Source organism: Leptopilina heterotoma, unplaced genomic scaffold (genome assembly GCF_015476425.1).
Source record: "Leptopilina heterotoma isolate Lh14 unplaced genomic scaffold, ASM1547642v1 Lhet_144, whole genome shotgun sequence".
Taxonomy (NCBI): Eukaryota; Metazoa; Arthropoda; class Insecta; order Hymenoptera; family Figitidae; genus Leptopilina; species Leptopilina heterotoma.
The window spans coordinates 976,023-1,003,156 of NW_025110862.1; the positions used below are offsets into that span (position 1 = coordinate 976,023).

Sequence of the window (27,134 nt, forward strand, 5' to 3'; positions counted from 1 at the left end):
ATTGTTCAGCTAAGCAAAAAATAAATTTGCTAATTAATTGATTAAACAATTTGTTAAGTAAATACGTAGTTAGTTTAATAAACAATTAATAAGATGATTAATTAATTAGTAATTTATATAATTCATTAACCAAGAAATTATTATAATTATTGTTTCTTATTATTGTTAGTTGTGTAACAAATATTGTTTAATTAAATAATTAATTAGAAAATTATTTTTTTACCAAAATAATTAATAAAAATTAATTCTTTAATTAACTGATAACACAAATAATTCATTATGTACCTAATTATTAGTTGCATAAAAATTTATTATTATAATTAATAATATTATTAATCAAATAAGTAATACTGAAAAAAAGCTCTCGCATCTTCATTCACGTTGAGATCATTAAAGAATTTCATTGAAAAAAGTATAGAGTTCATACATATAGAGAAAAAATGAATTCTCCTGCGAGCGTTTATAGTTTTTCTAGAGTAAAACCAACGACGAACTACAATAAAACTGGAATAATTATCGTTCTTTCTTACGTCCATTATGTATTCTCTTATACTGTTAAAAATTCTTTCTATGCACGAGAGTAAAATATCAAATTAATCATAAATAAAAATAATCTCTCTAGTTATTATAATTTTAGCTCAAAAAAAAAAAAAAAAAAATTGCCTAATGTTTGTCTTGATTAATTTTAAGCTGTTTTTGTAACTAAAAACTAATTTTTAGCATTTCTTTGAAATCAAAAACATACATTTTTATTTCGGAAATGAAAAATAGTTATTAGTATTATTTTTTACAAAAAAATACTTTTTAGTATTTTTTGTAAGCATAAATAAGTTTTTAGTTTTATTTTGCAAATAAAAATTAGTTTTTACTATTTTCTTGCAACAAAAATTACTTCTTAGTATTTTTTTGTAACCAAAAATAAGTTTTAAGTATTTTTTTTGCAAATACGAATTAGATTTTAGAATTTTCTTACAAATAGAAATTACTTTTTTGTATTTCCTTGTTACCAAGAATAAGTTTTTCATTTTTCTTAACTAAAAATTAGATTTTGTATTCTTTTGCGAATAAAATATACTTTTTAGTATTTTTTGTTTCCAAATGTAAGTTATCAGTTTTCTTTGTAACTAAAAATTAGTTTTTAGTATTTTTTTGCAACTAGTAATTACTTTTTAATATTTCTTTGTAATAAAAAAAAAAGTTTTTAGTATTTTCTGTAACTAAAAATTAATTTTTAATTTTTTTAAGTGAAAAAATTTTTTTTTCAGTTTTTTTAGTACTGGAAATTACTTGTTAGAATTTTTTTGTTTCTAAAAATTACTCTTTAGTATTTTTTCTCACCAAAAATAAATTTTTAATTTTCACTCTAACTTTTTTTTTGCAACAAAAAGTTACTTTTTAGTATTTTGTTTCCAAAAGTAAGTTTTTAGTTTTCTTTGCAACTAAAAATAATTTTTTAGTATTTTTTCGAAACTGGAAAGTGCTTTTTAGTATTTTCTGTAAATAGATGTTAATTTACAATATTTTTTTGTACAAAAATTTTTTCCTGTATTTTTTGGATCTGGAAATTACATTTTAGAATTGTTTTGCTTCTAAAAATGACTTTTTAGTATTTTTTCTCACCGAAAATAAATTTTTAATTTTCACTCTAACTAGTTTTTTTGCAACAAAAAGTTACTTTTTAGTATTTTTTGTTTCCAAAAGTGACTTTTTAGTTTTCGTTGTAACTAAAAATTAATTTTTAGTATTTTTTGCAGCTAGTGATTACTTTTTAGTACTGCTTTCTAATCCAAAAACAGTTTTTAGTTTTTTACGTGACTGAATAATAGTTTTTAGTATTTTCTGTAACTAAAAATTAATTTTTAATTTTTCTTTTGAAAAAGAAATTATGTTTCAGTATTTTTTGGAACTGTAAATTACTGTTTTGTATTTTTTTTATAACCAAACAAATTATTTAAGTTATTTTATAGATAAAAATTAGTTTTTAGTATTTTGTTGCAACTAGAAATTACTTTTTAGTAATTCTTTATAACCGAAGATAAGTGTTTATTTTGTTTCGCAACTAAAAATTAATTTCTGTTATTTTCTGTAACTAAAAATTAATTTTTAATATTCCTTTGCAGCTAAAAATCAGTTTGTAGTATTTTTGTAACCAAAAATTACTTTTTAATATTTTTTTCAAACTAGATTCATTTTACTATTCTTTGTAACAGAAAAGTTATTTAATTTTTTCCAGAACTAAAAATAAGTTTCAATATTCATCAGAACTAAAATTCACTTTAATAATTTATCTAACACTCTCTATATGTGATTTTACAATTCTATTCTTTACTCTAATTTTATTTCCGTTTTTTTTTTTTTTGTCTAAATTCGCTATCTAAATAATTAGTTACTTCGCGTCTCAATTATGTAATAGCAGAAAGCTTTGAGATTCAAAGAGAAAAAAAAAGTAGAAACTTTAGAAGATCTCGAGGTACAAAGTTCTTTTAAGAAACTCACGTGGGAAAGATTGAGGAGGAGAAGAAGAAGAAGAAAAAAGAAAGAAAAAAAAAGAAGAGGAAGAAGAAGAAGAAGAACGAATTAGTGGTCATCCAGGTGACTCAGGTGCAAACTCCCTTTTTTGCGGAGGTGGGATCACAAAATCCCCCCTCACCCCATCTATCCTTTTCTACTCGTGGTAACTTGCAAGCTCTTACTTTTCATTGGCTCTGAGCTTGTGTGACGTCACATTCACACCGGTCTACGTATAGATTTGAAACACGCGGAGCGTCAGTCTGCTCTTGTCTGTCACGCTGACTTGGCTACTTGAGAAAAATCAGAAGCTCTCTTGTGACAGATTTGCACCAGGACCATTAATTTTCTGCAAAACAAAAAAAATTCCACCCGTTTTTTTTTTGGCTGACTTTCCAAAAAAATTTCAAAACTCTCCACCGATTTTTTATTCAACAAGAAAAAAGGTAAGTCTTGAAGAACGAAATATTTACTTAGTAGGGAAAAAAATTGATGAAACTCAAAAATTGAGGACAACCAAGTGTTTAGAGAAAAATTCCAAAACTTCTAATTTTTCATTTTCTTTTCACTAATTATTTAGTTGGAAATTATATTTTAATCATTGCAAACCGATAGTTTGCAAATTTTAATTTTTACGCCGAATTTTGTTACTGAATAATAATTATTAAATAAATTGATAAAATTAATAATGAATTGATAATTAATTAATAATTAAATATACTTCATGTAAACTTTATAAAAACTATGAATAAAAAAAAAGTAAATAAAAAGATATAAATAAATTAATTATTAAATAATAATTTTATTATTTTAATTAATTAATTTATTTTAATTTGTATATTTTTATTTATTTTTATTAATTTTTATTGATAATAAAAAACTAGACTTCAATTAGACACTAAATAGACTATATAAAAAATAAATTAGTAAAATAAATTAATTAATATTTAAATAATAATTTAATCATTTAATTGAAACAGAAAAATAAATGAAAAATGTATTATTGACAATTAAAAACTTTTGAAAACATTGAAATGAAATTTATCCGATTCTTTAAATCAAAGACAAAAAAAGTAAAATTGAATTTGGTAAAATTTACCATTATTGGAATTGGGAAAATTCCCAATTAACTTTTTTTCTTACTATTTTTTACTTCTAAAATTTTTTAAATATCCGATCGTCTCAATAAAAGGAAAAATTTATTTTCTCTATTATTTTATCAGATAGAGAATGCAAAGTTTGCTATATTGAAAAATTTTACATATTCTTTAAACTTCAAAGCGAAAGCAGCAGGCTTCACAAACTTGAATCTTTTGCAGATACAAGGTATTAAAGTTGAAGCTTTCAAATACCAAATTTCTAAAACTTAAAGCTTTTCCTAATGGAAATTTGATGTATTTTAACGAGTTTTGAAATTTACATTTTGAGTAAATTTTCCCATTGGGAAAATTGATAATATAAACTCCCCAAAAATTGAAATATAATAGAAAACAAAGTGAAATTATTAACAATATTCTGATTAAATATTTTTATTTATCGGAAAATTTGATAAAGTAGAATATTTTATAATTAACTTAACATGATAGCAGATAATATTCTGGTCAGGGATGAATGAATCTTGAAATTTAATGATGAAATTCGCAGTAAATTTCATTTTAGCCGTGGTCCCACGACCTCACGTTGGTTACAATAGATAAATCAATTTCATTGTATTATTTTTCGGTTATAACATTAATATCAATTTATCTCGTAAAAGCTACATTGCTCCATAAATAATTTGTACATTGTCAAGAAAAAAAATATTTTATTTTCACTCACACGTTTGGAGAGAAAAAAGAAAATTTATTTTCAAATATTAATTCAATTTAGAATTGTTTTATTGAAACATAAACTAACTAAAAATGAAAACTAAGAAACCACTAAACACGAAAACGAAAAAAAACCGAGAACTAGAAAATATGTAACTGCAAACGAAAACTATAAAAAAAAAATTAAAAACGAAAACTAAAAGAATCAAAAGCTAAAGAATACCCGAAATCGAAAATTAAAAAATAACTAAAAGGAAAACTAATTTCTTTGTAACCAAAAATAAGTTTTCTTTTTCTTTGTACTAAAAATTAATCATTATTGTTTTCAACTAAAAATTACTTTTTGATTTTTTTCTTACCAGAAATAAGTTTTTAGTAATTACTTTTTATTATTTTCTGCAACTAAAAAATTACTTTTTCGTATTTTCCTTGTAACCAAAGATAAGTTTCTAGTTTTTTTACTTTTCTTCGTGACTAAAATTATCTTTTAGTATTTTCTGTAACTAAAAATTAATTTCTAATATTTTCTGCAACTAAAAAATTACTTTTTAGTATTTTTTTGTAACCCAAGGATAAGTTTTTAGTTTTTTTGTGACTAAAAATAAGCTTTTAGTATTTTCTGTAACTAAAAATTAATTTAACAATATTTTTGTAAATAAAACTTATTTTTCTAGTTTTTATGGAACTGAAAATTACTTTTAGTAATTATTTTCTTTTATTTATTTATTTTATTAACAAAAAATTAATTTTTAATATTTTTGGTAACCAAAAAATAATTTTTTAGTTTTCATTATAATTAAAAACTAGTTTTTATTACTTTGTTTACAAAAAAATTATTGTTTAGTATTTTTTTTGCTGCAAAAATTACTTCTTAGTATTTTCTTCCAACTAAAACTTACTGCGCTTACTATTTTCTTGTAACGAAAAATATTTTTTTAATTGATTTCGTTACTATATATTAGTTTTATAATATTTTTACAACTAAAAATCACTTTTCCTTTTTTTTCTCAAGTGGAAATTACTTTTCAGTCTTTTTTTGTTACCAAAAATAAGTTTTTAGTTTCATTTGCAATTAAAAATTAGTTTTTAATATTTTTTTTTTAGAAATTACTTTCTAAACTTCTACTTATTTTCTAAAAATAAAAACTAAAAAATAACTAAAATCGAAAACTAGAAAATCGAAAACGACAGCTGAAAAATAACTTAAAAAAATAGTATATAGTTTCTACTTTCTAATAATTAATTTAAAAAAAATAAAAAATTTTTAATTTTCATCGAAATTACAATGCGGAAAATAAAAGGAAAAAAATTAAAACAACTGAGAGATTTATGAGTGGTTTGTTAATTCAAATAATTTTCATTTTTCCCTTAACAAAAGCATAAATTTCCCTTTGTTGAGATAAGAAGGGAGTAATTAATTTTTACTGATATGAATCGAATTCTAATCGGACAAAACTCGTAATAATTAAAATAATTTAATTAATACTTTCCGTGAAGAAAAAATCATCAATTACGAAAAAGAAAACTTTTCCTTTTTAAATAATATAACAAATTCTTTTTTGTAATTAACTTATAATATATTTCACGAATAAATATTTCGTGAAATAAAAAAAAAATTAATAAGAAAAGAATATAATAATAATAAACGAAAAATAAAATAATAAACGAAAAGAAAATATTTTTTTTTTAAGACAGAAAGTAAAAATTTTGTTGCTAATAAATTTTGAAAATAGTTTTCAATTATTTTCTCGCAGTGTGTCAATTGCCAGTTGAGAATTAAATTCTATAAAAATTCATTTGCTGGGAACTATAAAATGACTTTTCTTTTGCTTTTATAACTACGTATCGATTAATGGATTTGCATATAAAAAGAAAATCCTTAAACTACCGAATAAGTGTATTACAAGTCTTCTTAAGATAAAAATAAAGAGAAAATAAAAAATAAAATAACGAAACTGAGATAGTCATTGATTCATTTCAATATCAAAGGAACATTTTGTCTTTGTATATTGCAAATTTCTTTTTGATGAAACCTATTTTACAGAGGCGAGCAATTGAATTTCTTTTTCTAAATTATTTTCTAAACAATTTTAAGACAAAACGAAAATATAATTATCTTTTGGTAATTAAAATGAGGTTTAATATTATTAGTTCAGTGTTTAAAATAGTGGATTCTAAAATAGTGAATTTTAAAATAGTACAAAATTAGTACAAAATAATTAGAAAATACTGCCAAATAATACCAAATAATTCCAAATAATACCCAATAATACCAAATAATTTAAAACAATCGGAAATAATTCAAAAAAGTACCAAATAATAGGAAAAAATACTAAATAATGCAAATTAAAAGGAGAAAATACAAAAAATACCAAAACTACCGAATAATACAAAAAAATAGCTAATAATATCAAATAATACCAAATAATAAGGAAAAATACTAAATAATAAGGTAAAATACCAAAATTGCGAAATAATACCAAAAATTAAATTAATTACTTCAAATATTAAATTTAAAGCTTAAAATATTAATTTTTCTTTAAATTCTCTCTCATTCTACTTAATTTTTCTTAACTTTATTTCTTTTCTCTACTCACTACAAATGAACCTTTCAATGGCATTAAAAATGTTCACCTGTAACCTTCCTATGACGAGTTATAATATTCAATATTATATAATACGGTTTTTTTTTATTTTCACGTAGTTTAAAGGCATTTAAAAAAATAAAAGTCCCAGGGTCAATTATGTATTTTCGGTTCCTTCTCACGTTTCTCATTTTCATTTAATGCGAGAGATTTCTCTTTCTCTCTTACGTTCTTTTTTTTTCATTTGTATATTATTTTTATGTGTTTTCCGTTAAAGACAGAAAGAACCCTTTTTACTTTTATATGTCTATATTTTAATTTTTTTTCTCCATTTCTCTTTAATGTGATCGTGAACTTGAAAAATTGCAGAGCGTTTATTTTAATGCAAAAAATTTGAAAACTATAAAGAAAATAAGTGTGTTAAAAAAAATATTTTACAAAATAGACAAGTGTAATTTTTTTATATTAGAACAATGATAATTATTAATGATAACAATAATAATTAATTTTTAATAATAATAATAATAATAATAATAATAATAATAATAATAATAATAATAATAATAATAAAAATAATAATAATGATAAAAATAATAATAAAATATATTAATATAAATAATAACAAAATAATAAAAAAAATATAATAGAAAAATAACAGAATATGAATGAAATAGAAAAAAAATTAGGAAATTAATCAGAAAGAAGAAGAAAGAGTAGAAACAAAAAAGAAAGGAGAATAAATAATTTATTTAAACAATTTCCTATACAAATAGGATTAAAATAACGGATCTTCACTTGCATATATATTTTCTTTAAAATCTGCGAGTGTTTGATTTATATTCAAGCTCGGCGAATTAAAATACGAGCCACAGACATAAAAGGTTGATTGGTTTCAGGAAGCTTAATTAAGTTCTTCTGCAAAGTCACAGCCATCTCCAAGTTTTACAATTTGTGGTTGGAGAAATATGATTGTTATCCTTTACTTTTATTTTTCACCACAAAGAGCATTAGAGATAAAAGCATTTTAGATATACCGTTAATATAATAAATTATTTATTTCACTAAAAAAGATAGATATACAAATATTGAAATTTATTTTTTTTCCTTTTTCAATAAACAAATTTATTTTATTTTCTTTCATGCAGATTTTTTTTCCTTTCTATTTTCTTTTTCTATTTGTTTTATTTATATTTTTTATTATAAATATTTATGTAGTAATAATAAATATTAATAATAGGTAATAATAATAATAATAATAATAATAATAATAATAATAATAATAATAATAATAATAATAAAAATTAATTGACGACGGTCGTAGTCGTTAAGGCACATGAATTAGTGAGTGAAACTTAGGGTCAGTGGTTCGATTCCTGAAGCCCAGAGATCATTAATAATAATTAATAATAAAAAATAAGATAAATAATAATAATAGTGAAATAGTGAAATGTACCAACTAAAAAGTAAAATAAAATAAAATATAAAATAAAATGAAAAATAATAATAACTTAATGACAATAATAAAAATAATCATAACAAAAAAAAATATATTTAATTTGAATAAAAATTGAAATATAACATGCACTTTGATTGGCAGTCTTAATATTAACATTTCTAAATTTAAATTCGAATAATCACCTACATCGAGAGCGCACATGAATTCACCGCAACCGATAAGTAAAATCTCGGAAAAAGCGTGATTTTATCATTTTTGAAGCTCCTACATGATTCACATATACATTTCATATTTTGCCTGAAGATATATTTTTATTTAAACTACTCCACCGTCAGATGAAATTCAAAAAAATGAAAAAAAAAATTGGTTGATTTACAATTTTCAGATAAAGTGAATTTTTCAAAAGTAGTACCTAATAATCACATTTATACTCACTAAAAACATTTTTTCTTTGCAAATTTATAATTAGAACGAGAAATTTTCTATTTTTAATTTTTTCATACTTCTACATGAATGAAAACATTTCCTTTTAAAAATCATTTTATTTAATTTTTAAAATTTGGTTAGTAATATTTTCTTAAATTATCCTTTCAATATAATGTTTTCTTTCAATTTTTATATTTTAATTTTTAAAATTTATTTTTCATCTTTTGATTTTTCTACTTTAATGTTTCCTTTTCGATTTAAGGTATTTTAACTTTTATATTTTAATTATTTTCAAAAAATGTTTGAAAAATTATTTTAACTATATTTATTTATTTAATGAATAAATATAGTTTATAATAAATATAAAGGGCTCAAAAGCCCTTTTTCAAAGTTATACAATAAAAAAATTCATTCTATAATTTTTAAAACTTCAAAAGAATTCAAAGTGGAAAATAAATTGATAATAATAAATAGTAGCAGTTATTTTATAACAAATTTTTTTTAGAATTTATTTACACAAATAAAACCCGTCAAAGAGGGCTACGAAAGCTAGTATTTATATATTTTTATTTGACAATAAATTTTTTACTTCAAGGAATAATTTTAAAATTTTCTTTTCACATATGGAAAATTATTATAATAGTAACGAATTTAAATAACTGTTCAATTTAGATTTTTTATGACAAATTTCTCGATCTATTAGGAGTAATTTTTATTTCCATCAAAAACTCAAATATTTGATTAAAATAAATGAAAGATCAGTTTTAAATAAGTTATTATTTGTGTTAAATAAATTAATTTATTAGATTCAATTAATTATTTACTATTTATTTTTAATATTTTTTTTAACTAAAAAATTACTTTTTGGTATTTTTTTGTAATCAAAGATAAGTTTTTAGTTTTTTTCGTGACTAAAAATTAGCTTTGAATATTTTTTGTAACTGAAAATTAATTTCTAATATTTTCTGCAAATGAAACTTATTTTTTAGTATTTTTTGCAACAAAAATTACTTCTTAGTATTTTTTTCCAACTAAAACTTACTATTCACTATTTTCTTTGAACCAAAAATAAGTTTTTAATTGCTTTCGTTATTAAAAATTAATTTCTTCAATTTTTTTCAACTAAAAATCACTTTTTTCATTCTTCTCCGAAAATGGAAAATACTTTTTAGTATTTTTGATTATCAATAATAAGTTTTTAGTTTTTTTAAAAATAAATATTAGTTTTTAATATTTTTTGCTTCTAGAACGAAAACTATGAATCAACTAAAAACAGAAACTAAAAAATATCTAGTAACAAAAACTAAAAAATAACTAAAAACGAAAATCTGAAAATATCTAAAAACAACTAAAAAATAACTAAAAAGAACAAAAAATATGTTTCTGCTTTCTAATAATTAGTTTTTAAAAAATAAAACATTTTAATTTATTTGGTTCTAATAAATGTAATTCATATATATATTTCCAGTTATTTGAATCAAATATAAATTTTTTTGGTCCAAATGAAAATTAGTTGAATCAAGTAAATATTTTTTGAATAATTTAAATTGATTGAATCAAATAAATTTTTTTTCGTTCGACTAGAAATTATTAAAAATCCTAGTATTTCATCAGGAAAAAAAGTTCAATTAAAATTATTATGTCAAATTTCACGCAAAAAAAAAAAAATATATATATATGTAGTTATGCAAAAAAGACTCTTGACAGTTTAATTTCAAAAAATCGTATATACACATACGTATTATTATATATAAAATAAAGGAAAACTACTTCAGTGCTTGACTCTTGCTTCGTCAACTTTTGTAACAAGTCTGTCATGAACTAAATAAGTTTATTATAAGGTTCTCAGGAGACTTTTCCCGCATTCCGTTTTCTGCATTACGAGTACTTCACCTTATAACGATCCGATGTTTATCTTATGTCGTGCACGCCCTCCATTTACATGTTAACGCAACCTCCAGCTGCACAGAACTTATTCGAAAACTTATTTTAACCATATATATTATATGTATACAAAAAACGTACATTATTAGATTTTTTATTTCGAAATTCTCATTTTTCACTTTTTTATTATTTCTCAAAATAGAAAACAAAAAGAATGAAACGAAGAAAGTGTAAATAATACCTTTGTTCTTCAGTTTACAATAGTCAAGAGATTTTCAGTAGTAAAGCACAATATTAGATCCGACAAAGAGATTGCACTTCAAAATAAATTGTTAATTTTCTATTTTAATTTTTTTTTCTTCTTCTTTTCACAAAATACATTACTGAGAAAGTTATTACTAAAAATATTTTATTACAAAACAAACTATAAATTAAAAAGAAATAAAAATACTGTCCTTTTTAATTTTAATTTAATTTTAATATTTCTGCAAAAGAAAATTGAAATTTTAATTTCTCGAATAGAAATGAAATATATATGTATATAAATCGGATAATATTTGATACGAGCGTACAACTTTGAAAAAAATAATCTAATACATAAATTTTAATATAATTTTTACATGAAAGAAGTAGTAATATTATCATGATGAAAAGGGGGATAGAATACTTGAGATGTGAAGTAGGGTTTCCTATTGACTGAATGCAACTGAAAAAGCTAACTGAAGCTCAATGGAGGGGTTTTTACTATAAAACTATATAGCAGCATCCCAAGAGCAAAATATAATTAGCCTTGACGCTCAACCGTCGGAGAAATTCGATCGAAGTATGTAATTAGACGTAAAGTAACATAACTTCATGTGCTTTACGAAGCCACGGAATCTCAGTTAATATAAAATCACCTGAACATTGTTTAAGATGAAATACAATTTTCATAGGCTATATTAACTCGTCACAATTTGGCTCTATCTCCTTTTTTTCATCTTATCAAATATCGTTCTCGAAACTCAACTTTCTTTTCCAATTAATTAATAATCTATGAATATTTCCTCTGGGCCTAATTTTTTTTTTACTAAAATATTAATTTGTATTATTTTTTTTATTTAAATACTATAGCAATTCTTCTCATAAAATTCAATTATTTTTCAAATTTAAAAAAAATTCTCATCAAAATCCCAATTTCTTTATAAATAACAAAATTCTTCCCCAAAGTTCAATACAAATCAATTTCAAATTCCCAAAAACAGAATGCAAACATTTAATTATTTTCATAAATAATAAAAATTTCTCATAAATTCAATTATTTACAAATTTCTTATAAATACCTTCGTAATAATTGAATTATTTTTATAAATAATAAAATTTTTTCAATTATTTCCATAAAAAATAATTACAAATTTTAGAAAATAATAATTGATTTGAAATGATGAAAATAATTTTGAAAAAGTTACTTTAATTATATTCTTATAATTATAATATAAAACAATGGTTTTATCACTCTGTCATCTTTAATTATTATAAACCATTCTTAATAAGTTATTGAATTTCAAAAGATTTGAATTTGAAATTTTTGTAATTCTTAATTCCTATGGAAAAATAATATTTGATTAAATATTTATTTTAAAAAAAGTTATTAAGATGTTGTAGAATAGTTTTACAATTAAAGAAATTTGTAAATAAATGTAACAGAACATTTTTTTAAGTAAAATTTTTTCCTTTATTTTCTAAAAATTTAAAAAGTTTCAATTTCATTTTCAATTAAAATTTGTAATTAACAAATAGAATAGAATATGTAATGTTTCTTTTCCAAAAGAAAAGAATGAGTTTCTGAACAATATTATTATTGAGAAATATAAATTATGCATAAAATAGAATCCTTCCAAAGAATATTATTATTTATGAAAATAATTGAATTCTAGCGAAGAATTTTATTAAAATTTTTGAAAATAATTGAATTGTAGAAAACAATTTAATTATTTATAATGAAAATTGAAATTTTGAGGTGAATTTAAAAAAATGTTTAAACATAATTGAATTTCTGCGAAGAATTTTATTACAATACCTTTAAAAATAATTAAATTGTTTTTTTAGAATTTTATGGAAATTTATGAAAATAATTGGATTCTTGTGAAGAATTTTTTTAAAAATAATATTCAAAAGAATTTAGTAAATCTAAAGAATTTTGCTATTTATAGGAATAATTGAATTCTTGAGAAGAATTTTTTTACAGTTTCTAGAAATAATTAAATTCTTTCTTTCGACGAATTTTAATAAAATTTTATTCAAAATAATTGAAATTCTGCAATGAGTTTTATTATTTATGAAAATAATTGAATATATTGTGAAGAAATTTTTAAAAATAAAATTATAATTATTAATTACGGTGATTAACTTCCCTTGATTATATTTTAGAAAAATTTAAATAAAATTCTTTAAAAGAAATTAATTATTTTGAATAGAATGTAAAGAAATGTTAATTATTTCAAAAATTTTCAATTATTTCTTTATAAAAATTAAATTATCTTGAAACAGCAGAATTGAAAAATTTCAAAAATCTTATTTTTCAAAATTTAAAAAAAAACTTTGCGAAAATTCAATTTTATTAAAAAATTTTAAGTGTGTACCTTTTTTTAAATTAAATAATAAAAATTTTAATTAATTATCTTCGCACTAAGAAACATGAATCCATAAAAATGTGGCTCATTATAAATTTAAATTATTTATCAATTATTAAATTAAAATACTTTGAAAATTCGATTTATTAAAATTTTTTAATGAAATTCTTTAACAAATTGAATTATTTTCAGTTGAATTTCATAACATTTCTATTATTTCGATAATTGTTTAAAAATTTATTTACATACTATATTTGAATCAGTGACTGATTTTTTACTATCAAATTAATTATTTTTAACGAATTCAAATTTAGAGAACATTATAAATATCTATAAAAATTGAATTATACAAAGCGATTTTTTAAAAACAAATTAAAATAACAAAATTTTTTTTAATTTGGTGAAAAAATTCCCAGTTTAGCATAAAATTCCTGAGTTACTCCCGGTTTTTCCCGGTCAAATTAAATTCCCGGTTATTTCCCGGTTTTACAAATTATAAATTAAAAAAATTTATAAAAACTGAAAATTACTATTTATAATGCGAATTTTATAATTTTAATTATAAATAGTAATTTTCATTGTAATATTTTTTTATGAAGTGATAGTTTTATAATAACATTTTAGAAAATAATACTGATTGATACTGATAAATATTTAAATAAAAAAAATAATAGAAAAAAAAAATTATGATAGAAAGTGGCAATAATAATTTCAATAAGAAAAATAATTATAATAACAATAATGATAATAATAATATTTTGATTTACACTCGTTTTACTTGTCTCATCGCATTGCCAGTAAATAATAATAAAAACAAAAATAATATAAATAGTAAAAAATAAATAAAAATTTCTTGAAATTATAGAAAAATAATTACCAACGCAATTTATGGAACTACGTAATAAACTTTTTAATAGAATTAATACTGATTCAAAAATAATACAAAATTTAACGAATAAAAAAAGAAGTGGGTGGGGAAATTGTTATAACAAAAAGAAAACATTAGAATAATAAATCTCTTAATCTCGCAGGAGAACAAGAAGCAATTGTTAATCATCATTGCAAAATTTTCCTCTATAAAAAGTGGATAATTCAATAGGGATTTTAATCTCCTTAAAAATTCAATATAAAAATTCTTTTTGTCAACAGGTATGTATATATGTCCATATTATACATACTGTCACTGCAATCAAAGAGACAAAAATTTATATTTTTGCAAAATAAAAAAACACATTTTTTTTTCATTTTTTTAATGGAATATAATACGTATGTGTCCTCGAACAATATTTTATGCATCGATTAAGTATTGATTTTTCATTTACACACATTCATTAGTGAACGAGAATATATATACGTTGTATAAAGACAAAATTGCTTTTAAACCGCTTACATATTTCAAAACAATGAATGTGAAACAATTTCAAAACCTTTTTTTGTTTGTTTGTTTGTTAGGTGGTTACATATTATACATCAGTTAATATGTATACTATGGTGTGTATAATTAATCATTTTCGACAATATAGAAATAGCGGTAATCACGCCTCAGTTGTTTGTATTAACTATGTTGAAAACTTAATTAAATTTTTTTTTGCTTTGTATATATATATACATAAGTGGGGAGCAAACATGTTGGGAAAATTAATTTTAAAAAAATTTACATTACAAAATGAAGATATAAACTGTGAATAGGTACTCTCTAAATCTGAATATGTGAAATTTCACTTATTGTACGTTATAAGTCGTCCTCTCGATCAATAAGTGCATATACACTTATAAATAAGTGAATTTTTCACTTATTCTGAGTGAAATTTCACTTATTATAAGTGTATATGCACTTATTGATCGAGAAGACGACTTATAACGTACAAATATGTGAATTTTCACATATTCAGATTTAGAGAGTAAAATTAAAAATCATATTTTTATTCATTCACATCTGCTTGCGGAGATCACGATTATTAATATTGGCGCGAATTATTATCCCGTTTGCAAAATGATAATATGAAAAATTTCATCGAATTAATTAATATACATAAATTTGATTCACTTTTTTGAAAAACTTACGAATGTTACGAAAACATAACGTAAAAAAACTAAAAATAATATTTTGACATTATTATTTCTATTATTGCCATTTTTTTAACTATTATTTATTATACTGATAGTTTTTTTATTATTATTACTATTATTATTTTTATTATTACTATTACTATTATTATTGCTATTAGTAAATTTTGTAATATTTTTAGTACTAATATAAATATTATAATTTTTTTAGTATTGCTATCATCTTTATTATTATTATTATTATTATTATTATTATTATTATTATTATTTTTATTATAATCCCATTTTTTATCCTCTTAAATTATTAAAATCCCCTAAAACCATATTTACATAAACTGAATCCGCTTTTTGAAAAATTAAATTCCCCTTTTTTACTTACTTATTTAACAAAAAAATATGTTTTACCACCGATAAAAAATTTTCCTAAAATAACTTGTCTGACTATAAATATTTTAACTACTGCCAATAAGATTTAGAAGACTTTATACACATGTGTGACTAAAATTGACTTATACCACTGATATTTCTATATAAACTCAAAACAATTTACAATATCACTTTTTTTCAACAAAAGCTAAATTAGATAAATTCTTCTCCATGTCTGACTAAACATAGACTTTTACTACTAATATCGGACTTTCGAAAAATTTAATAATTAACAATTAGATTTCACTGTAAGTTATTTTACTACTAAAATAAATTAGATTAATAATTGTAATTCTTTGTTTGAATAAAACTCTCGTTTACTGATAATGATTTAATAGTCACTTAATATGTCTGACTATATGTTGACTTTCACTACTGTCAATGAATTTTTAGTCATTTTAATAGCTACACTGTAAATTATTTTACTACAAAAAATTATTTGTTTATTTTTAAATTTATTTTAAATTATATTTACATTTTAATTATCCTGTCTGACTGAAATTGACTTTTACTACGAAAAACGTTTCTTTAAATAATTTAACCGAAATTTAAAAAAAAAATACTAATACATAAAATGAAAAATCACACGAATTTTGTTTTATTTTCTATAACAAAAACTGTTTTTCACTACTGATAACAAATTTTTATGGATTTAACTTGTCTGACTATAAATATTTTATCTACTGACAGTAAAAATTTAAAGACCTCATCCGTTTGTCAGATTGAAATTGACTTTTACTACTGACAATTTTTTGAACTTCAAGCGATTTATAATATCACTTTTTTGCTACTTATTTTAAATTAGAAGAATTTTGTTTGATGTCTGACTACATGTGGACTTTTACTACTGACAAAATAGGTTTTGGTTTTTTAATTCTCTGACTTTTTCTATAAATTAATTATTAAATTATTAAATTTTCTTTACTAAAATAAATTAAATTTTTATTACTTTGTCTGACTAAAATAATTGCTGACTACTGATAATGAACTAATAGAGACTTTATGTGTCCGGCTATAATTTTCTTTTACTACTGACACTATAAATTATACGAATTTTGTTCAGTGTCAGTCTATGAGTTATTTTACTACTAAAAAATTTTTAGTTTACTTTTTCATTTTGTTTTTAATATTTTTTTTACATTTTTATTATTGTGTCTGACTAAAATTGATTTTTACTACTAAAAACGATTCTACAGTCAGATTATAAATGCCACGTAACAAAAAACAACTTTAAATCTTCTACTATCGATTGCCCTAAAATTTATATAATTTAAAAGAAATTTTTAAAAAGAAACAAGTGAGCAGTTCATTGTTCCTAATTTATTCTGATATTTTTTTTAATGTCAACATATTATTTAAGTGAGAAAGAATTTTTTTTTAGCTTTTCCTTTTTATTTTACTTTATTTTATGTATTACTACTACTCTAGAGGAACATGAAATTTAAATGCGACTATTTCGGTTTTATGACTTTTAAGGTAAAAATTCAGAGGCGAATAAACGTTGAAATGGCAAAAGAGATGAGACAAGAGTCCGTGAAATGTATCGAAACGATCGACAGATATAAGGTGCATTTTATTGAACAGTGATTTATGCGGAAATGTCGAACATTGAGAGAATATGTTATATATTGCAGGATAAATTCATCTTTAATAGTCAAAAAAAAAAATTACTTTACATAACAAATTATATTTTTAAAATTTTTTTTAAGTTTATTTTTCTCTCTAATTTTTCAGAATCCCAAATGCAATTCTAAGTATTTCGATGAAATATTCCCACATTTTCATTTTTTATCTTTTCTAATCGCCTATTTAATTTCATTAGAGAATATTTCAACATTATGTTTTAAAAGAAAATTCCAAAAGTCGCAGATATTTTAATTCCAATCTGTATTTTTACAATTTTTGAAATATTCTATAGAATTTATAACTTTAAAGTGTTGTTGTCTTAAATATTTTAAAATTTTTTTCCTTTCAAATAAAATTATTTTAAAACTTTTAATTTACTAATTAGCCTCAAAATTTTAGCTTTTACAAAACTTGTCCTTAAATATTTCATACATTAGAAGAAGATCTCGTCCCTAGATATGAATTTCGAATGTTCAACTATACACGAACATATGGTTATAAACATACACTGCAGCTTTGATCTCATGTATATAAATCTTTCTCGAAAATTTGCATCTCATCGTCTAGTCTCTTTGAAATTAGTATTAAATTTTAAAATTGAAATTCTAAAAATTATTAATTTCTATTCAAGAGAATACATATGTTTATAATTTATAGACAAATTATTATAAATTTAATTGATTTAATTTAATTGATCATAAAAAATATGAATTTATCTAAACATTAACTCTATACTTTAAAGTATATATTGTTTATACTTTGTAGAATTGTTTAAAATCAAAATTATAGATATTGGCGTTATACTAACATTTTAAGTGTAATATTATATAATTTTATATATAATATATATAAAATATGTGTGTATGCTTTATTGTATATACTTTCGCTCAATTAAATGTAGAAAGATAATACCTTAGTTTCGAGCTTTTACGGCAAACGTGAAATGAACTTTTCTCCTCTGCTTTCCTTTTCATATAAAACTCTTGATGAAGAGACTATATACTATATACACGTATACACTTGACACGTAATTTTTATTTTATTTTATATATTGCTTCTTTCTCGCCATTTTGTGTTACCTGATTAAATAATTAATTTGCAGATAAACGGATTTTTAAAGTTTCCTGAAACTTTTAATGACCGACAAAAAAATGTAATTGCAATTAGGAAATTATCTTTTTTACTCGCACTTTATCCATTTTGAATTTATTTTCTAAAAATCTCATTCATTTTAATTTTACAATTTTTTTTCTCAATTTTTACCCCTTCTCCTTAATTTATTATGTGATTTATGGACGATCCCTAACACTATGATAAAAATACTAACAAAATAATAAATATTTTATTTTATTCAAACCATTTTTCTAATTTAATTATTTTAATTATATTAATGAACGTATTTGTGGTAAAGAGTAATGCAAAAATGAGTTTATCTCATTTCTTTTCATTGATTATACTAAAAATATTATATTATACTTATTATGAACTATAAAGTCGTTTTAAGTAGTAAAAGTCAGTTTTAGTCAGACACGATAATTAAAATGTAAAAAAAAATTAAAAATAAAATAAGAAAGTAACTAAAAAAATTTTTAGTAATAAAATAACTGTCAGTAGTAGTAGTCCACATATAGTCAGACATTCAATAAAATTCTTCTAATTTAAAATAATCAGAAAAAAGTAATATTATTAATTGTTTGAAATATTTAAAATACGTTTTCAGTAGTAAAAATCAATTTTAGTCAGACACAATAATAAAAATGTAAAAAAATATTAAAAACAAAATGAAAAAGTAAACTAAAAAATTTTTAGTAGTAAAATAACTCATAGTCAGACTATTTAAACAGTAAAAAATTTAATGTCAGTAGAGTAAGTCAACACATAGCCTGATACTGAACAAAATTCGTATAATTTATAGTGTCAGTAGTATAACAAAATTAAAGTCGAACACATTAAGTCTCTATAAAATACCTAAACATATTTTGTCAGTAGTAAAAGTCCACATATAGTCAGACATCGAACAAAATTCTTCTAATTTAAAATAAGTAGAAAAAAAAGTGATATTATAAGATGTCTGAAGTATTTAAAAAACATTTTCAGTAGTAAAAATCAAGTTTAGTCAGACACAATAATAAAAATGTAAAAAAATATTAAAAACAAAATGAAAAAGTAAAATAAAAATTTTTTAGTAGTAAAATAACTCATAGACTGACACTGAACAAAATTCGTATAATTTATAGTGTCAGTAGTAAAACAAAATTAAAGTCGGACACATTAAGTCTCTATTAGTTTATTGTCAGTAGTAAGCGATTATTTTAGTCAGACAATGTAATAAAAATTTAATTTATTTTAGTAAAGAAAATTTAATAATTTAATAATTAATTTATAGCCAGAGTCAGACTATTAAAATACCTAAACATATTTTGTCAGTAGTAAAAGTCCACATATAGTCAGACATCGAACAAAATTCTTCTAATTTAAAATAAGTAGAAAAAAAGTGATATTATAAATTGTTTGAAATTAAAAAAAATTCTCAGTAGTAAAAGTCAATTTCAGTCAGACAAACGGATAAGGTCTTTAAATTTTTACTGTCAGTAGATAAAATATTTATTGTCAGACAAGTTAAATCCATAAAAATTTGTTATCAGTAGTGAAACTCAGTTTTTGTTTGAGAAAATAAAAAAAAATCGTGTGAGATTTCAATTTATTAGTATTTTTTTAAAATTTCGGTTAATTTGATTAATTAAATATTATTATTATTATTATTATTATTATTATTATTATTATTATTATTATTATTATTATTATTATTATTATTATTATTATTATTATTATTATTATTATTATTATTATTATTATTAAAAGTATAAAGCGTACTTTCGTACTAAAAGGCATGCCATGTTCATATTGAAATAAATAATTAAATAAATAATAATAAATAAATTATATTAAATATAAATAAAGTTATTCAGATAAATTTCAAATAACAATAAATTTTACAAAATTGGAATCCACTTTTGAGAAGAGGTAGAAGTATAAAATAGCGAAGCAATTGAAAAGATAATAACGATACGAAAGCATCGCTCGATACACAAGTGGTTGAGAGAGAGGGAGAGAAAGAGAGAAAAGAGAGAGAGAGAGAGCCAGGTAGAGTAAGAGAGAGGGCGAGAGAAGAAGAGCTTTTAAGTCGTGAACAGTTATCGTACATAGTTATATACAATAGGTACAATGGGATTTGAGACTCAAATGGTGACGCATTGAGTTTATATTTCCGTTTTCAGTCAACATTAAATTTTCCCTCTTCAACCCTTATATACAAAATGTGTCATAAGAAAGCTGTGTAAAAGGACTTTGCACCTCTAAAGATTATGTTCTTCTAAACTTTTCCAATTGTAATTTGAAAAGTTCGTTTCTAAAAAAATTATCACCCTACGAGGCAGTAAGATCTGAAATAGACTTTTATAATATAAAGAGCGAAGCGTAAAAAGCAGAAAAAAGAATGAGGGGAAAAACCAACACGACAGATAAACTATACAAAAGTCAAGTGATACACATATTATAGTAGAACCGCAACAAAAAAAGGGGGAAAAAAGTGACTTTGAAAAATTTATATCCTCTTTAAAGAAAGTCAACTCAAAAAGTTTTCCTATTTATTTATATATATTATTACAATTATTAAGATTATAATTATTATTATTATTATTATTGTTATTAATTATTTATTTATATAATTTTATTATTATTACTATTATTCGATCTATATTAATTAATCTAATTAATTAATCCTAATTAAATATTTACCTACTAACAGAATAGCACAGAAAATTCTATTCACATTCCTGGAATATTCCATAGATACATTAGGAATATTCCTCTGAAATATTCCATCAATATTTTTTTTTATTCGTTTTTATTCGAAAGTGTCTGACCTTTCGAATGTTCCTTTGGAATAATGAAGAAATATTCCATCAGAATATTGTGAGAATATTCAATTTAAACTTATTTAGGTAAATTATTTTGAACAGACAAAAGTTGTAAATTTAAAAAGTAATATTTTAAAAAATATTCATATAATCTACAAAAAAAATTCTACTAGGTATATTCTAATCACAATATTCCTATGGAATATTCCTACAATATTCCATTGAATATTTCTACATTATTCCAAAAGAATATTCAAACGGTCGGACATTTTAACATTCCTAAAATATAGATGGTATATTCCCAAAGAATATTCCTAACGTTACAACAAAATATTCCATTTTAATATTTTATTATTCATAAAATTTGGATAAAATATTCCAAAGGAATATTCTCATTCCAAAGGAATGTTCCACTGAGATATTGGGAATTATTTTAGGAATATTAAAATGTCCGACCTTTGGAATATTCTTTTGGGATAACATAGAAATATTCTATTGGAATATTCCAAAGTTCGGACATTTTAATATTCCTAAAATATGGATGAAATATTCCGAAGGAATATTCCCAACTTTACAATGGAATATTCCAGGAATGTGAATGAAATATTCTATGCTACTGGAGTAATTTTTTGTGTTAAAAAACTCAATGAGGTAAATTTATAAAAAAAAACAATTTCCGGCTACTTTTTATTTTTAGAGTGAAATTTTGCGAGAATGTGTGAAGAATTTGACAATATTGATAAGTTGAGAAAGAAGAAAAAATTCTTTCCATTTATTGAAACAAATTTTTGTCTTGACATTTTTGAAGACGTGAAAAATGGCGGACGTCAGTTACGAAGTGGAGATTTCAATGCGGCTAAGTCGGACTGATATCGTATTTTATGAATGAATGATACACCTCTATATTTCAAGAATTGATTACACATTTTCTTTTGTAAAAAAAAAAATTCCCAAAATTTTCTACAATTTTTTCACATAGCAATAAAATTTTCTTTTTTGTTCCCAATATTCAGAATACTGTGCACAAAAAAATACAAAAATACTAAATAATATTTGGCATTTTGTAATATAAAAAACAAACCAAATGAAAAATACAAAAATAAATCAAAAAAATACAAAAAAAAATTCTGTTAGGAAATACTTAGTTTTCTTTTCTCTTCTGATTTCTTTTTATTTCATTGAAAAAAAAAATTATTTAATTTCAAAATCGGTAATATTTGGATCCAATTTGGATATATTTATGGGGGAGCAAAAAAATAAAGAAGAATGTGTTACTATTCACTCAACTGTGCAACGAAAATATTCAAATTTTTTGAAGACAAACATCTGCATTTTAAAAGAGAGAAAACTAAATTGAATTTTTTCATTCACTGATTCTCACAATGTTACCTTTTGCTTGATTCATTCTGAATGATATTTACTTTAAAAAATGTGCCGAGCTCTGAAATATCTCGAATATTATACATATATATCTATATATATATATATATACAGACGCGTTGAAAAGTGATTTCATTGAATTTGCCACAAAGAATCTAAAAGAATTTTACCTGTCATACAAAATATAAATGCGATTGTGCACATTTTTCACCTAAAGAAAATTGAAAAGAATCTTTTACATCCACTTTAAAATTGCGAAAAATGAAATTGTCCAATGCTTTATTTAGAAAAAGTCAAAGTTAATACAGGGAAAAAAATTACAGTATTACAAAAAAAACAATAGATTTAAATTATTTAAAAATCCCACGCAATAATTGCATTATTCACTTGATCGAATTGTCATTTTTTATATTTTATTGTATCCCAGGCGCGAGCTGACAGTGAGTTCAGGCTTTACGAAGCTTGATTGAGACTTGGTCAGTATTGGTTGAAGATTGGTGGGACAGCGAAAGCAAGGCTACTTGAGTCCGGAATAGTAACATCGATGTAAACCTGACGCTCAGTCTTTGTTGAAGACTGGCGTTCAATCTTCAATCAATGCTGCGGAAACCGAAAGCAGGACTGAACAAGACTGCTTCCACTGTTCCCAAATTTACACGCTTCTCACGCGTTCATTCAATATAACGTGAATATATTAATTATTATTATTAATAATAAACAGTATTGTTATTAATATATATGTATTTACATATTTAATGACAATAAGTTATTATTATAATAATTATATTATTTTCATATAAATATTATATGACTAACAATAAATGTCATTTAACATAATAATATTGAAAAATAATTTTAGCAAAAAAAAACACAATTTGTGATAATTTGTACATTTTTTAACTTCATTTTTGACAGACTTTTAATATTATTTACAAACAAGTTCACAAGTTTTTATTCACAACACTTATTAATTATACAGATTAAATAGTAATTTTATTATTTTATGTAACCGCTTATAATGAAAAAATCCGCTCGCATGTGGGATCGAACTCACGTCCCCCCGCCCCAAACGCATTCCGGAAGTCCTAGACGCAACCACTTAATCCGCACGGCCACTGAGTCTCGATGAGACCTCGGGCTAATGTAATATATTAATGCCAGTGCCGTATACTTTGTTACTTATAAGGGCAAAGTGAAAACTATGACTAAAAATTTTACACATACTAATCCTGAATTATTTTAATTATTAAAAATGAATAATAAATAATTCATAATAAAATTGTAATCATTACAAAATTCAACTTTTAAAACATTTTACAATTAAAAATATTTATTGGATAATTTAATAAACATCGATAAATAATTGATATTTTTTATTATTCAGTAACAAAATTATTAACATTTATTATTAGATATATTAATAATATATTATGTAAATAAATATAATTTGGAATAATAATGAATTATAATGTTAAATATTATAATTATTATTAATTATAATAATATTTATTAATTTATTAATATTTATTAATTAATGAAACTGTTGATGAAAGAATTTGAAGGATACGTCAGAAAGAAAGATTTATGTGTGAATGTGGAGAAGACAAAAGTGGTGAGATTTAGAAGGATAGGGGAGGTGGAGGAGGTGGAATGGAAGCTAAATGGAAGAAGAGTGGAAGAAGTGAATGAGTTTTGTTATCTGGGTTATTGGTTTAATTGGAACGGGGAGCAAGAGTTAAATATTGAAAGAAGAATAGAAAAAGGGGGAAGGGTGATGGGACAGGTATGGGGAATTGGGGAGAGGAGATTTAAGAATGATTGGAAGAAGCGTGTATGGTTGTTTGATGCTTTGGTATGGGCGGTGATTAGTTATGGAGTGGAAGTATGGGGGTGGGGTGAGATTGGAAAGGTTGAAAGTTTGCATGAAAGGTTTTTAAGATGGACTATGGGGGTAGATAGGAATTGTCCGGGATACATGTTAAGGGAGGAATTGGGAAGGGAAAAGGTTGTATTGAGGCAAAGGAAGAGGGCAATGGGATTGGAGGAGAAGTTGGAGCTGGGAAGAGGGAGTGACATCGCGAGAGAGTGTTTGAGGATGGTTAAGAAAGGGAAAGCAATGAGAAGGAAAGATATTCCAAGATGGGAGAGAGAAAGAGGAGATGCGTTGGAGGAGGGAAGGAGATGGGGCGGAAATGAGAGGGAGGTGATGGAGGGTTGGAAGAAAAAGGATGAGAATGAGAGGTGGAGCAGGATAGTGGAGTCAAAATATAATAGATGGTATAGGATGGTGAGGGGAGAGAAGGAGCCGGGGTATTTAGGAAAAATGAAAAAGTATGAAAGTTGGAATAGATTGTGTAGGTTTAGAATGGGTGAAGGAGTGAAAGAGTGTAGGTATTGGATGGATGATGAAGAGAAAATGTGTAGGATGTGTGGGTTTCAGGTAGAAGATTGGAAGCATGTTTTGGAGGAATGTATGGGGGAAACTGAAGTGGGAGGGGTGGAGGGAGGGATGGGGGATAAAATTAAGTGGATTTTGGATGAGAATGGGAAAGGGGAAAAATGGATAGAAAGATTAGAAAGAATGAGAGAAGAGAGAATGTATTAGGGCCGATAAAGGGAGGGGTTTTTTGTATTGGGGTAAGGCAGTAATGCTTAAATATAAAAGGTAGTTTGTAAAGTTTTTAAATTTTGACGAAGCCAAAAAGGGCAAATTGGAACGGGAAACGGAAACCCGGTGCACTGGCGGATTGCGATTAGTAGATATAAGTAGAGCGTATTAAGTTTAGTTGTAAGTGAAAATGTATTTTAGTTTTAAGTAGAGGATGTGTATTAGGGAGTCTCGAACCCTGCGTGAGCAGGGAGAGTAAATAAAGATAATTAATTAATTATTAAAATTATAATAATTAATAAATAAATAAATAATAATTAATTAAATTAATATTAAAAGTTAACATAATTAATAAAATGATTAAATATGATGCAGTGTCAGGAATATTTATTGCACATTTTAATTATTATTTATTAATTATCTATAATAATTTTGAAAACATTTATAAAAAAAAATTTTCCATTTAACTTTCTTTAAATATGAATGTTACAATTAATAATATATTTATTTATCAATTGATAACTTAATGTTAATTATTATTATTATTATTTGAAACAATTATTATAATTATAATTATTATAATATTATTTAATTAAGTGAACACGGTAATAAATAAAGATAAACTGAATATTGAGTAAAGATTGATTCAAGCTTGAATCAAGATTAGATGTTCGAGCTTCACTCATAAAGACTGACCGAGTCTTGAATCGAGCATGGGACGAGCATTGGGTCTAATGTTGAACCAATATTGAACTAATATTGATTGACAGTGATGTAAAGACTACTTCTACTGTGAGTTACCCACACTGAGCGTTCAAGACTCAATCAACCTTTAATCTATCGTCAGCATTGGTCTTTCGCGCCTGGGATTTTTTCATTAATTACAATTTTTTTATATTTACTATATTTTTTATTAATTATATTTTATTTCATTATATTTTTTACTAATTTTTTCATATTTAATTATCTTTATATTTGCTTATGTTTCTCTTGTGGTTTTTTTATATTTTATTATATTTTTTATTTTTGTAATCGTTTGTGTTTTATAATATTTTTTATTAATTTTATATATTTAATTATTTTTTTTATTCAATTATATTTCTTATTAAACGTGTTTTTTATATTTAATTCTATATTTTCTGAGACTGTGATTTGTTTCCTAAATGTAATTGCTAATTAATTTTTCTAATTTAATTGAATTTACGTAGCATATTGAAAATGTATCACAAAAGGCATCTTCAGCCCTTTAAATATTGTTAAATAAATAAATAAATTAGATTTTTATCATTGTAATTTTCTCATATATTTTTTATTTATTTTTCATATTTTCTTTTAAAAAGCAATTAATATCAAATAAAATTTTCTCTACAATTTGAATTTATATTTTAAATTCACAACGTATAAAAAGAGAAAAATGAAAGTGTTTAAAAAAAAAATGATAAAAATGGGAAAGTATAAAAAAATGATAAAATTTTAATTGCTTTGCAAAAAAAAAAAAAAATACTTTGTGTATATACCGATCTAATCTTTGATTGGAAACGTAAAATAAATTTATAAAAGAAAATTACAGTTTATGAAAAATAGAAGAAGGAAAATGGATACTGAAGACAATGGAGTAAATACAATTTTCAAGGCTCTTAACCCATAATCGGACTAAGCATGTACTGGACGCTAATCCAACCGTAATTGGATGGCACTCGGTTAATACTTTGGGTTTAATGAAGATTCTAAAAATCCCTGACGCAATTCATGTGTGTATAAGGAAAAAAAGTGCATTCTCATAATGCATCCGTCGATTATATTTACTTAAAAATTTCATTTCATAAAA

The 27,134-nt window shown here is 22.9% G+C and overlaps 1 protein-coding gene across 2 annotated transcripts in view; it reads left to right on the top strand.

Annotated features, from left to right (window-relative positions):
* Positions 1 to 2,754: 2,754 nt before the first annotated feature.
* Positions 2,755 to 27,134, top strand: part of LOC122498258 (tachykinins) — an 83,513-nt gene continuing 59,133 nt past the window's right edge. For both annotated transcript variants that reach the window (XM_043605913.1, XM_043605914.1), the window contains exon 1: positions 2,755 to 2,954. The gene's annotated coding sequence lies outside the window, so the exon portion shown is untranslated. The remainder of the gene's footprint in view (positions 2,955 to 27,134) is intronic.